Below are 15,477 nucleotides of genomic sequence, written 5' to 3'. Positions count from 1 at the left end.
CTTAATGCTCAACTATTTAGTATTCGTTCACTTATTTATTCTTCTACATATTCTTTCAATAATATTAATTTTTTCCATTGGACAGACATGCTGAGTGTGGGAGGAAAAAAAAGCTTTATCAAATAGCTCACAATCTTAACTAAAGATTGACATGCTACTAATAATTGCAATTCAGTAAAATAAACACAACCACCAAAGATTGAGATCATCATAGCTACAAAGGAGAGATGGAGTTTTGTTTCAGTGCCTCACAGAAGCTGCTTGATGTGGCTTTAACAGATAAGATTTTTGCCAGGTGGCTAAACATGTGAAAACTTTGTCGTGTGAATTTTGTCTGAAAGTCTATTATATTTAATTAAAAGAACAGTGGCTTGAACAATGTACACTGATACCCATATCTTAACAAGACATACTTTTGCTTTTCTTTCTCTCAGGATCGAATTTAATTACATTGGGGCTTCCTTCAATCTAGATGCTTTTCCAGTTGTTGGGTATAACCTCTACACTGTGTTTTAATTAAAAGATTTTTCTCTTTGTTAATACAGTGTTTCTTTTCTGATTGTTAGTATTAGGAAGTATGAGTGTTCTTTGCACATTGTGGGAGTATTTGAATTTCACCCCAGGGAACCAGGTAGTTCATGTACAATTTCTTGCATCAATCACATTGATTGAAAGAGAAGGCCTCCTGAAGGGCTTTGATTTATGTTTTGAAATAAAAGACTAAACACAATTATGAATGGAAACATAAATACATATGATGATTGTTCAACACTTGCTGCATGCATGAGCTGTATAGTTCAGCCAACCGCTTTGACATGGTTATAATTTAGTATGTAGCCATAAAAAAAGTGCTAGAGAGGATGCGAAGATCAGGTATCATTCTTCCTAACTCCAGACCAGTGTTCAAAACAATTGCCAGCTGGGGCCAGACAGATAACTTGGATGAAACAGGTCCTGAGCACAGGGAAAGGAATGTCCCATCTAGTCGGGTAGCTTCAAGTCTGCCATAGTGAATTCTCACCATGCAGAAATGTGGGCTATGGTTGCCAGTTCTTCTGATCTTTTATAAGAAATTGAAAAATGAGATAGTTCATCAAAATCTCTCAATATTTACATTTTATTATATTATTCATCATTAATTCATTTAAAATATGAAGAGCTAAGTAAAATGCATCAGAGGGCTGGTTGTGGTCCACTGGCCATTAGTCTAGGCATTTGGCTCTGGCATGGGAGTCAGCCTTAGGCCGTCCATATAGCAGGACCACCACTGACCATTCGGATTGTATTTCTGATTGCTCACTCTAGTGTTACTTTTTTCTAGGTGGGGTCGAACTGGATAGCTTATAGGGGTGGGTTTATATAGCAATTGCCCTACAGATAACCACTGCACCTGATGAATTGTTAGTGCTGCGGGGGCAGGATGGCTAAGAGGGACCTGGGATCTGGTCTTCTCGTTGCACCTGCTAGGTGTCCTCTGCCTTCCCAGCTAGAAAACACAGAGATGCTTTCAACAAGCTCTGAGGTTTTATCTAAACGGTGTATTAAAAAAATAAAAGACAAAGCCTTGCAAAATGTCAAATAATTATATTCAGAGTCCCAGAGAAGTCTGAATAAACCAAAAATCCCGCTCGTATTCATTTTGGAGTAAATGGAGTAGAAAAACACCCAAATCGACAGGATGATATATTGTGAAACTGACTAGGCATGCATAGCTTATTTTAGCCAATAAAAATGATATCATAGCTCCTTCATCTGAACTTCTGCATGAGGTTTGCCTTAAAAACCATAAAATCAGTCACCTATTCTGTGATCATTTTCACTTTTCTGTGTTCTCTTCTGGGTTAGTCTGTGAGTTCTAGGAGAAGAACTATCAACGTTAAATTACCCTTGATCAGAGTTGTGGTCTGTCTCCATGGTTCCAGTGAACTCAAGGTAGAATGGATTTAACACTCAATAGCACAAGCTCTGGAGTCTGACTTCCTAAGTTTGAATCCATCTTCACTGTTTTGTAACCAGGAGTTTGGGGCAATTTCCTTAATAGCTCTGGGCCTCAATTTCCTAAGCTGCAAAATCAGATGTTGTGAGAGTTGTGTAGATGAAATAAGTGAAAATGGTTAAACAGTGTCTGGCATATAAGCGTTCAAGAAATATCACCTCCTGTGATTCTGTTTCTCATTGCTTAGATGCCCACGTGATATCGAACTGATGGATTTTTCTCACAACCTACCAATGGTTTCCAGAAAGTACGGTACATAAGAGGAGATGTAAGTGGACTAAATGCCTGCAATAAAAAGCAACAAAGGAACAAGCTGTAAAGTAGGGACTTCCCTGATGCTCTCCCCCAACAAACACCATGAGCTCCAACCCTAGAAGATCACCTCGTACTCCACACCTACTCAAACTAATAAACTGCTACTCAACCTTCAGAGATTAGCTCAATGCCAATGACCATGTAGCTTTTGTGAGAACCATAGGGAACACTACAACCCAGGTAACACTCCCCCGTGACGGCACTCAGCCTGTTTGGTTGTGTTATAGTCTCCTCTCCCCTCTACTGTGCATGTTCTCCAGCACAAGGATCAGATGTGTGCATTTCCCCAGCACTTTGCAAAATCCCTGTTATGTCATAGAGATCCAAAGCATCTTTCTTCCATGACAGAATAAAACATGCTTCATAGTTGGAAAACTGATGGAACTGATGAATGAAAGAGTAAATGAAAATAGGGATGAATTATACAAATTGTCGGCACCCTGTTCAAGTTATATTTCCTCCTTTGTTTTCCCTAGTTTCGAAATGGTTGACCTACTTTTAAAAATTGGCAAATTCTGTTGCAAACTGAATATAAATGCGAAGAGAAACCAGATTAGCTGCTCACTATCAACTACAACCCATCCCTGCGTTAATTTCATCTTCTTTTCCTGTTCATTTATGGTGATGCCGTGACTCAGCTTCGTTTCCTTGCTGCTGGTACATCGTGCTATTGCTAGTCATTCCTTTTGACCTTCCTCTCTCCTCCTTTTCCACCTTACCAAACACTACTCATTCTCTGAAGCTCTGTTTAATTCTCACTTCCCCCAAAAGTTGTCCCTCATTTGTCCTTCATTAAAATTTCACAATTACCATCACACACTGTTTCCATTTTTATCATCTCCCCAACAATTTGACAATTTCCTAAAACAGCCACATATCCTTTTATTTTTTGTTTTTGTTTTTTTAAAAAAAATTAGTGTTTTTATTTATTTTTGAGACAGAGAGAGACTGAGCATGAGTGGGGAAATGGCAGAGAGAGAGAGGGAGACACAGAAACTGAAGCAGACTCCAGACTCTGAGCTGTCAGCACAGAGCCCAGTGTGGGACTCAAACTCACGGACTGAGAAAACATGACCTGAGTTGGACACTTAGCTGACTGAACCACCGAGGCATCCCTATTTTTTTTTTTAAAATGTGTTTATTTCTTTTTGAGAGAGAGAGAGAGAGAGAGACAGAGCATGTGTGGGGGAGGGACAGAGAGAGAGGGAGACATAGAATCTGCAATAGGCTTCAGGCTCTAAGCTGTCAGCACAGAGCCGGATGCAGGGCTCAAACTTAGGACCAGAGAAAGCATGACCTAAGCTGAAGTTGGATGCTTAACCGACTGAGCCACCCAGGCGCTCCACCCTATTTTTCCGCATATATCTTATATGACAGTGGCTAAAATTTTCTTTTTTTTTTTTAAAGTTTATTTATTTATTTTGACAGAGAGAAAGAGAGAGAATGCATGTGCAGTTTGGGGAGGGGCACAGAGAGAATCCCAGGCAGGTTCTGCACTATCAGAGCAGAGCCCTATACAGGCTTGAACTCACAAACCGTTGAGATCACGACCTGTGCTGAGACCAAGAGTCAAATGCTTGACTGACTGAGCCCCCCAGGAACCCCATGGCTAAAAATTTCTACATCAATGGGGGCAAATTTTGAACCAAAAGTGTTTTTTCTTTATAAGAGATATCATAAGTATTAAATATAATTTGTCTTTTATTTTACTAAAAATATTAAAAAATATATTTTCTAACTCCAGTCATACAGCACAGTAAATTTTAGATATATCAAATGTTTCAGCAAAAATGATGAAATTATAAAATGTGTAACAAGTAGTAAAGGTAAACATATTTAAGACCTGGTATTGGACAGAAAAAGATTGATAATCTAAATATTGAAAATAGTTATTTTTTGTATCATACTACTTAGTGGCAAATGGAGTAATATGTATGTCAGAAAAAAATATCCTGCATGTATAAAGTATCCTTACAAACCAATAAGAGAAAAATGAGATTATCAAAAACAAATTGAGTAGTGTTGAGCATCTTTTCATGTGTCTGTTGGCCATTCATATGCCTTCTTTGGAAAAATGTCCTTTCAGGTACTCAGCCCCTTTTTCTTTTTTTTTTTTTTTTTTGTTTCTCTGATATTTAAAAATTTCCAAACATACGGTAAAGTTGCAAGAATTTTACAATGAACACCCACATACCCATGACCTAGATTCTACTGTTAACATTGTAGCATGCTTGCTTTCACGTATCTGTTCATCTACCCATTTGCTCCATTATATTTTTGATGCATTTCAAAGTCAATTGCAGACATTAGTATTCTCCCTCTAAACTTCAGCATGTATATTAACTCAAGTTCAATATTTGTTTACAGACTTTTTCTTTTGATATAAAATTTGTGTACAATGAAATGTACACATTTTAACTGTATATTTAGGTTTTTTAAATTATTTTTATTTTTCATCATGAGAAGTGTACTCTTTAATTCCTATCTTCCTACCCACCTCACCTCTGGTAACCATCACTGTGTTCTCTATAGTTAAGAGTCTGTTTCTTGATTTCTCTTTTTATTCTTTGCTCACTTGTTTCTTAAACTGCACATAGGGGTAAGATCATAATATTTGTCTTTCACTTATTTTGCTTAGTATTATACTCTAGATCCATTCATGTTGTTACAAATGGCAAAATTTCATTCTTTTTTTAATGGGTAATGTTCCATTGTGTGTGTGTGCGTGTGTGTGTGTGTGTGTGTGTGTGTACCACATCTTCTTTTATCATTCATCTATTGATGGACAGCTGGGCTGCTGCTATAGTTTGGCTATTGTAAATGATGCTGCAGTAAACACAGGGGTGCACATATCCCTTTGAATTAGTGTTTTGGTAGTATGGGGGCAAATACCCAGCAGTGCAATTGCTGGGTCATAGGGTAGTTCTGTTTTAAATTTATAGGAACTTTTAAGGAATCTTTTTTTTTTTTTTAATTTTTTTAAATGTTTTATTTATTTCTAGGACAGAGAGAGAGACAGCATGAGCGGGGGAGGGTCAGAGAGAGAGGGAGTGACAGACTCTGAAACAGGCTCCAGGCTCTGAGCTGGCAGTCAGCACAGAGCCCGACACGGGACTCGAAACCACGAACTGCGAGATCTTGACCTAAGCGAAAGTCGGACGCTTAACCGACTGAGCCACCCAGGTGCCCCAAGGAATCTTTTTAAGGAACTCGCACACTGTTTTCCACAGTGGTTGCCCCAGTTTACATTCTCACCAACAGTGCATGAGGGTTCTTTTTTATCCATATTCTCACCAATGTTTGTTGTTAATCGAGTTTTTTATTTTAGCCATTATTACAAGTGTGAGGTGATATCTCATTGTGGTTTTGATTTGCATTTCCCTGATGATGAGTGATGTTGAGTGTCTTTTCATGTATCTGCTCGTCATCTGGATGTCTTTGGAGAAATGTTTAATCATGTCTGTTGCCCTTTTTTTAATTGAATAATTTGTGTGGGTTTTTTTTTTTTTTTGGCGTTTTGTTATATAACATCTTTATATATTTTGGATAGTGTCCCTTTATCAGGTATGTCATTTGCAAATATCTTCTCCCATTCAGTAGGTTGTCTTTTAAGTTTTGTTGATTGTTTCCTTCACTGTGCAGAACCTTTTCATTTTGAGATAGTCCCAAAGTTTACATTTGCTTTTATTTTCCTTGCCTCGGGAGACATATCTAGAAAAATGTTGCCATAGCCAATGTCAGAGAGATCCCTGCCTATGCACTCTTACAGGATTTTTATGGTTTCAGGTCTAACATTTGGGCCTTTAATCCATTTTTTTAATGCTCATTTATTTTGAAAGAGAGAGAGTGTGTGTGTGTGAGCGAGGCACGGGCAGAGAGTGACGGAAACACAGAATCTGAAGCAGGCTCCAGGCTCTGAGCTGTTAGCACAGGGCCTGCTGTAGGGTTCGAACCTATGAGTCCTGAGATCATGGCCTGAACTGAAGTTGGATGCTTAACACACTGAGCCACCCGAGTGCCCACATCTTTAATCCATTTTAAGTTTTATTTTTGTGCATGGTGAAAGAAAGTGGTCCAGTTTCATTCTTTTGCATATAGCTGTCCAGTTCTCCCAGAGCCATTTGTTAGAGACTTTTTCCCATTGCGTAGTCTTTCCTATTTTGTCAAAGATTAATTGACCATATAATTGAGAGTTTATTTCTGGGTTTTCTGTTCTACTCTATTGATTTGTCTATTTTTATGTCATTACTATACCATTTTAATTACTACCACTTTGTAATATAATTTGAAATCTGGAATTGTGATACCTCCAGTTTATTCACTTTTAAGATTGCTTTGGCTATTTGAGGTCTTTCATGGTTCCATAAATATTTTAGTATTGTTTGTATTTCTTCTTTTTTTTCCTTTAATAGCTTATTGTCAAGTTGGTTTCCATATAACACCCAGTGCTCATCCCCACACGTGCCCTCCTCCATGCCCACCACTCCCCTTCCCCTCGCCCCAACCCCCTTCAGTCCTCAGTTTGTTCTCAGCATTCAAGAGTTTCTCATGGTTTGCCTCCCTCCCTCTCCCCAACTATTTTCCCCCTTCTTCTCCTGCTTCATCCTCCGTTAAGTTCCTCCTAATCCACCTATATGTGCAAACATATGGTATCTGTCCTTCTCTGCCTGAGTTATTTCGCTCAGCATAACACCCTCTAGTTCTAGTTTTGAAAAATTTTTTTCAATAAAAATAACAATATTTTTTCTGCCAACCCATGAACATGTAATGTCTTCCATTTTTTTTTGTATCATCTTTAATTTCTTTCATCAACGCTTTATAGTTTTCAGAGTACAGAACTCTCACCTCTTTCGTTAAGTTTATTCCTAGATATTTTATTGTTTCTGGGTGCAATTGTGAATGGGATTATTTTCTTAATTTCACTTTTTGCTGCTTCCTTATTGATGTATAAGAATACAACAGATTACTGTACATTGGTTTCATATTCTGTGACTTTACTGAATTCATATATCAGTTCTAGTAGTTTTTTTGAGGGAATCTTTAGGGTATCCTATATGTAGTATCATGTCATCTGCAAATTCTTACCAACTTGGGTGCTTTTTATTTCTTTATGTTGTCTGATTCCTGTGGCTAGGACTTCCGGTATTATGTTGAATAAAAGTGGTGAGAGTGGACCTCCTGTCTTGTTCCTGACCTTAGGAGAAAACCTCTCAGTTTTTCCCCATTGAGTGTGATGTTGGCTGTGGGGTTTTCATATGAGACCTTTATTATGTTGAGATATGTTTCCTCTAGACCTACTTTCCAGAGGGCTTGTATGATGAATGGTTGTTGTACTTTGTCAAATGCTTTTTCTACATCTATTGAAATACTGTCATAGTTTTTATTGTTTCTTTTATTGATGTGACATTTTATGATATATTATGTTGATTGTTTTGTAAATATTAAACCACACTTGCATCCCAGGAATAAATCCCACCTAATCATGAATTTTAAAAATATATTGTTGGATTTGGCTTGCTAATATTTTGTTGAGGATTTTCACATTTGTATCCATGAGAGATATTGGCCTGTACTTTTTTTTTTTTTTGATTTGTTTTGTTTTTGGCTTTTTCTTTTTTGTGGTGTTCTTTATCTGCTTTTGGTAGCAGGGTGATACTACTGGCCTTTTAGAATGAATTTGGAGGTTTTCCTTCCTTTTGGGTTTTTTGAAATAGTTTGAGAAGATTGGATACTAACTCTTCTTTAAATGTTTGGTAGAATTTCCTATGAAACCATCTGGTCCTGGACTTTTTGTTTGTTGTGAGTCTTTTGATTACTGATCAGTTTCATTGCTGGTGATTTGGTCTGTTCAAATTTTCTATTTCTTCCCATTTTTATTTTGATAGGTTATATATTTCTAAAACCGTATCCATTTCTTCTAAGTTGTCTGATATTTTGGTATATAGGCTTATCATAATATTATGTTCTAACTGTATTTCTGTGGTGGTATTGGTTGTTATTTCTCCTCTTTTATTAGTAATTTTGTGTATTGGGGTCCTCTCTCCCTCTTTTCTCTCTTTCTCTCTCTCTGTCTCTCTCTCAGTGGGTCTTGTTGGAGGTTTATCAACTTTGTTGACCTTTTCAAAGAACCAGCTCTTGGTTTCATTGATCTGTTCTATTGGGGTTTTTGTTTGTTTGTTTGTTTTAGTTTCTATATCACTTACTTCTTCTCTAATCTTTATTCTTTCCTTCCTTTTGTAGAGTTTGGATTTTGTTTGTTCTTTTTCTAGCTCCTTTCAGTGTAAGATTAGGTTATTTATTTGACATTTTGCTTGCTTCTTAAAATAGACCTTTGTTGCTATAAACTTTCCTCTTGGAACCACTTTTGCTGCACCCCAGGGATTTTGGAACGATGTATTTTCATTTTCATTTGTTTTCATGTAATTTTTTATTTCTCCTTTGATTTCTTGGTTGACCCATTCATTATTTAATAGCATGTTGTTTAGCTCCCATGGATTTGTGCTCCTTCCAGGTTTTTCCTTATGGCTGATTTCTAGTTTCATAGCATTGTGGTCAGAAAAGATGCCTCTAGTGTTTTCTATATATAGTATCAGGTAGTCTAAATGTAGTGACAGCTTTACTTCTTATCATTTTGGATGCCTTTTCTTTTTTTCTGTATGATTTCTATGGCTAGCACTTCCAAAGTTATGTTGAAAAGTGGGAAGAATGCACACCCTTGTCTTTTCCTGTTCTAGAGGGAAAGCTTTCAGTTTTTCACTGTTGAAACCGATGTTAGCTGTGGGTTTTTCATATATGGCCTTTATTATGTTGAGGTGTATTCCCTCAAAACCCACTTTGCTGACAGTTTTTTTTTAAATCATAAATGGATGTTATATTTTGTCAAATGCTTTTTCTGCATCTATTGAGATAATCACATGGTGTTTATTCTTCCCCTTGTTAATTTGTCACATTAATTTGTGAATATTGAACCACCTGTATATCCCTGAAGTAATTCCCACTTTTAATATATTGTTGATTTCAGTTTGCTAATATTTCTTTGATAATTTTTGCACTGTGTTTATTGGGGGTATGGCCTATAGCGTTTTTTTGTATTCTTTGTCTAGTTTTGGTATGAGAGTTATACTGGTATTGTAGAATGATTTGGAAGCTTTCCGTCCTCTTCTGTTTCTGGAATAATTTGAGCAGAATAGGTATTAACTCTTTTTTAGACATTTGTTAGATTGCATCAGTGAATCCATCCAGTTTTGTACTTCGGTTTGTTTGGTTTGTTTTTTTTTTTTTTTTTTTTCTTGTTTTTATTTTTTTGAGGAGGGAGAGAGAAAACAAAAAGTCCTTCGAGAACATTAAGCAGTCAATGACAAACTTTTTTTTTTTTTTTTTTTTTTTTTTTTTCCTAGTGGCTANAGAGAGAGAGAGAGAGAGAGAGAGAGAGAGAGACAGAATCAGAAGCAGGTTCCAGGCTCTAAGCTATCAGAATAGAGCCTGATGTGGGGCCCAAACTCACAAACCTTAGATCATGACCTGAGCCAAAGTTGGACGCTTAATCTACTGAGCCACTCAGGTGCCCCTTGGTGTTTTTTGATTAGTGATTCAATTTCCTAAGCAGTAATTCATTTGTCCAGATTTTCTATTTCTTCCTGGTTCAGTTTTGGAATATTATAGGTTTCTAGGAATTTATTCATTTCTTCGAGATTGTCCAATTTGTTGACACATTATTTTTTGTAGAAGTTTCTTATAATCCTATTTCTGTGGTGTCAGTTTTACTTCTCTTTATTTTTGATTTGAGCCCTCTCTTTATCTTGATAAGTCTGGCTAACGGTTTATTAATTTTGTAGATCTTTTGAAGGAACCAGCTCTTGGCTCCATTATAGAAACTAGATAGATATCATCCCTATAAAAATAGACTGGATAAAGTCTCTATTTCATTTATTTCCACTCTGATCTTTATTATTTCCTTCTACTAACTTTGGGGTTTGTTCTTTTTCTAGTTCCTTTAGAAGTAAATGTAAATTTGGGTGGATTTTTCTTATTTCTTGATGGAGACCTATGTTACTATAAACTTCCCTCTTATAACGACTTTTACTGCATCTTCAGGATTTGGGATCATTGTGTTTTTATTTCATTCTTTTGTCCTAGGTATTTTTAAAAATTTCCTTTTTGCTTTCTTTGTTGACCCATTTATTGTTTTAGTAGCATGTTGGTTAGACCCCCACCTGTTTTTTCCAGTTTTTTTCCTTGTAATTAATTTCTAGTTTCATACGTTGTCAAAAAAGATGCTTCTATGGTTCTCATCTTTTTAAGTTTATTGAGACTTGTTTTGTGGCATTACATGTGTACTATCCTGAAGAATATTTCATGTGGACTTGAAAAGGATTTGTATTCTGCCATTTTGGGATGGAATGTTCTGTATATATCTATTAAGTCTGTCTGGTCTAATGTGTCACTCAAAGCCACTGTTTATTGATTTTCTGTCTGGGTGATCTATTTGTTGACATATGTGGAGTGTTAAAGGGAGAAATTGTCAGTAATACACTCATAATAGAGGATTTTATGTCTGTTAATATTTGCTTTATGTATTAAGGTGTTCTAAGTTGGGGGCATAGAATTACAATTGTTATATCCTCTTTTTGGATTGATCCCTTTATCATTATGTGATACCACACTTTGTCTTTTGTTACAGTCATTGTTTTAAAGTCATTTTGTCTGGTAAAAGTATTGCTACCCTCACTTTTTTTTTTTTCCATTTCTAATCCCTTCACTTTCAATCTGTACGTGTCTTTAAGTCTGAAGTGAAGTGAGTCTCTTCAAGGGAACATACAGATGGCTTTTATTTTTTATCCATTTAGTCACCTCTTTAGACTGAAGCATTCAGTCCATTAAAGTAATCCTCTTTTTCAATGTTTTTTTAAATTTATTTTTGAGAGAGAGTTAGAGACAGCGTGAGAAGTGGAGGGTCAGAGAGAGAAGGAGACACAGAATCTGAAGCAGGCTCTGAGCTAGCTGTCAGCACAGAGTCTGATGCGGGGCTCGAACCCACGAACCGTGAGATCATGACCTGAGCTAAAGTCGGACGTTTAACCGACTGAGTCATCCAGGTGCCCCCGTTAATTATTGATAGGTGTGTACTTATTGCAATTTTCTTAGTTGTTTTCTGGATTATTTTCATAGTTCCATTCTTCATTTCTTGCTCTCTTCCCTTGTGATTGATGACTTTCTTTAGTGTTATTCTTGGATTTCTTTTTATTTTTTGTGTGTCTCTGATAGGTTTTTGGTTTGTGGTTACCATGAGTTTCATATATACTATCCTAAATCTATAGTAGTCTTTATTAAATGGATGGCCACTTAAGTTCAAAGACATTCTAAATATTTTTCCTGTCCCACTCCACATTATATATATAATGTCATATTTTATGTATCTTTATTTTGGAGCGCTTTAATTTTTTAGTTATAATTGATTTTATTACTTTTGTCTTTTCTTCTTCATATTGCCTTTTAAAGTGATTGTTTTACCATCTTTATTCCTTTCATGTTTTTGTTCTAGTTGTGACCTTCATCTCCTGCTTGAAGAAATCCCTTTAACTTTTCTTATACGGTCAGTTTAGGGGTGGTAAACTCCTTCAACTTTTTTTCTGGGAAACTCTTTATTTCTATTCTTACCATGAAAAGTATTCTTGGTTGTGGGTGTTTTCCTTTTAGTACGCTGAATATATTATGCCACTCCTTTATGGCCTGCAAAGTTTGTATTGAAAAATCATCTAATAGCCTCATGGGATTTCCCTTGCATGTAACTCATTATTTTTCTCAATGTTTTTAAGATTCTTTAACATTTGACATTTTAATTATTATGTCTCTTGGTGTGGACTTCCCTTAGTTCTTCTTGTTTGAGGTTCTCTGGACTTCTTGGGCCTGGATGTCTGCTTCATTCTCCATATTAGGGATGTTTTCATAAAGTTCTTCGAATAAATTTTCTTCCCCTTTCTCTCTAGCTTTTACTTCTGAAACCCCAGTAATGCAAATGTTACTACACCTGATATTGTCCCAGAGATCCCTTAATCATCATTCTTAAAAATTATTTTTTTTTTGCTGTCCAGCTTAGATGCTTTCCAATAGCCTGTGTTCAGATCACTGATCCATTCTTCTGCATCCTCTAATCTTCCAGTGCAGATTTTACTTCACTGACTGTATTCTTCAGTTCTTTTTTTTTTTAAATTATTTTTTAATGTTTTATTTCTGAGAGAGAGAGAGAGCGAGTGAGTGTGAGCAGGGGAGAATCAGAGAGAGAGAGGGAGACACAGAATCTGAAACAGGCTCTAGGCTCCGAGCTAACTGTCAGCACATAGCCCGATGCGGGGCTTGAACCCACGAACCATGAGATCATGACCTGAGCCGAAGTCGGACGCTCAACCAACTGAGCCACCCAGGTGCCCCTGTATTCTTCAGTTCTGATTGGCTCTTTTTTTTCTATTTTCTATCTATCTCTTTGTTGAAGTTCTCATGGAGTTCAGTCTTCTGCCTGAGCATCTTTATGACCATTACTTGTAACTCTTCATCAGACAGATTGCCTTTCTCCACTTTTAGTTCTTTTTCTGGAGTTTTGTCTTGTTTTTCATTCAGAGTAAATTTTTTCTCATTTTGTTTGACTTTCTGTGTTTCTACAGATTAGATAGAAAGAAGAGCTAATTCTTCTAGCTTTGTGGGAATGACCTTGTGTATGAATATCCCCTGTGTACCTGGTGGCTTTTGCTGGTTGGAGCTGTAGCAAGCATGGGCTTGGCATCCCGGTGTGTTCCATGTAGGAGGCTCCCTAGGGGATGGCAGGAACCGAAGCAGGCTAAGACCTGGTGGTCGGTACCAGAGTCCTCCACACATGAGGAACCAAGGGTGGCTGGAGCCAAGGTGGACACAGGCTAGGAAATATCAGGGCATCCACACAGGGGGTGCCCTGGTGAGTCATTGCACTTGAAGCAGATATTGGCCTGGCGTGAAGTGGGGTGCTTTGCACCTATGTCACCTTAGCAAGACAGAGCTGTAATAGGTGCTATCTGGCGGGGGCGGGGGGGGGCGGGTCCTGGTTACACTGCTCTGGGGCTGCCTTGTTGGGATGGAGGGAAAGAGCAAATTTTGTTTTAAAATTTTGGACTTGAATTATGGCTTCACTTCTCAGCTGTCTCACTTGGGGCAGTTTCCAGAGTCCCTTGGGGTCTTAATTTTCTGATTAGTACCAAAGGTTTCTAATATCTACCTTTTAGGTTTGTTGTGAGGTTGAATAAACTAATTAGAGAATCTGGTAAAGTTTCCGGTGCTTAAGAAATGACCATCACTCCATAAAATGAAACCTGTAGAGACAATATCCAGTTAGCTTGTTATTGAGAATCTGTGTAGTCCATATAGAGGTAGACACACGTGTTACTATAACTTGACAAGAAGAGTCTTGTATGAAAGTGTGAATCCACATGCTATGTGCATGGTGGGTGCTTGACATTAGCTGCTTCCTCTACAGAAGGTGGGCCTATAATTTCCAGAGGCTGTGCTGCCTCTCTGATTTCCTTGCTATCTTCTCACCATTGCATGAGCATCTTTGGCTAATATTCTGCTTGATGTGTTTCCTTCATTATTTATGATATCGGGCTACCTCTGGGCTAGGGGTAAGGCTAATGTCAGCTCCTAGTTTTGCATGAACAGTTCTGCTGACAGAGGGTAGAAGGAAGAAAACAGATGCAGGGAAGAGAAATTTCAGTGCCTGCTTGCCAAATCCCTGCTCATAAACTTTCTCAATGAAGAAAAGCTCTCTAAAGCCACACTCATATTTTCTTTCTTTTTCAAAATTGAGTCTGACACTTATTCTTTATCACATTACCCTCTCTGAATGATCTTCAAACACTTGGAACCACTCACGGCTTTGCCATATCTAACATACGCGCCCTAATCCCCTCCTTTCTGGGGAGTTTTTCTTAGATGTGCATGATGAATGTGGGGAGATTTCCTAGCAGGTGAGGCAAGGATCATCCCCAGGCTCTGTGGGGGACGGTGTGGCAAACAAAGGCAGTGGATCTAGGAATCCCTTCCCTGCTTGTGTATTGAGAACGGGAAGCAAGGCCAACAGGGGCCATTCAACACAGTATTTCCAGCATGTGGCCTAGAGAAGGTGTTCAGAAGATATTTGCCAATCTAAAGGTGAGCTTTGCCTGGGAAACCTGCTAGGCTGTTTGCTTATTGTCAATAATCTAATAAAATGCTAATAGGATGCTACAAAAAGCTTGTAAATCTCATCCCTCCTCCCTAGTCAAGTAATATCTTTGTTAGGGTTCCTCTATCCCTCCTTGAATACTTCCAGGGCAGCCCCACAGAAATAAATATGAGATGGGAGACTCATTTTGGATACAGACTCTGAGTTGCGTTCAAGTTGTCCAAACAGTCAGTTCATTAATATAAAATACCAGGGATATGGGAGGCCAAGAACGGACTACTAATTCTTGGGGTGGGGAGGTCTCCTAGCAGCTCTACTGTGGCCTCTTCTGGGAAGCCATCCCTTTTCTTTTTCACCCCTTCATGGCATGCTGCTCAGGTTAAGTCAGTACTGTTGGGAGAGTAATGATGGTGAAAATAAGTTAATATAAATTGAACACTGTTTAACATACACACATGCATACATTCCTTAATTCCCTTCACCTATTTTGCCCACACTCCCATGTCTCAGATACAGGCTCCTCTTATACAGATGTCTAGCCCATTGCCCCTGTTACTAACTTAGATTTCCCTGTAATTTACTCTTTCTGGGCTTGGCCCAGAGCAAGTGTTCTAATGAACAAGGTTCTGGCTCAGGGGCCTAAGCACAAAGGGATGTTGGTGGGTGATATGATTGTTCCTGGAACATGTAAGTACTCACTTGTTGTTACCACCCATGTTTATTTTCTTCCAAGAGCATTAGGGAAGATCCAGCCTATATCGCTCACACTGCTACGCTTCCCTCTTCGTCATCTTGGCTTTACCCTTCCCAGAATGGAGCTGTTTAAGTTTCTGACCTACCCAAAAGCAGGTAATATTCAAAGCAGTTCAATCCAAAGAGCTGTTTTTAGAAGTCTGCTGGGAAATAACATAGGGGATAAAGCAGATTCCAGGAATACTACTGATGAGATCCAGCTTTGGGGATAGGAGGAGGAAGAATC

The sequence above is a fragment of the Hyaena hyaena genome, unplaced genomic scaffold (genome assembly GCF_003009895.1).
Source record: "Hyaena hyaena isolate Hyena2069 unplaced genomic scaffold, ASM300989v1 scaffold_268, whole genome shotgun sequence".
Classification (NCBI taxonomy): domain Eukaryota; kingdom Metazoa; phylum Chordata; class Mammalia; order Carnivora; family Hyaenidae; genus Hyaena; species Hyaena hyaena.
The sequence above is the reverse complement of the archived record's forward strand: the minus strand, read 5'-3'. Positions refer to the sequence as shown.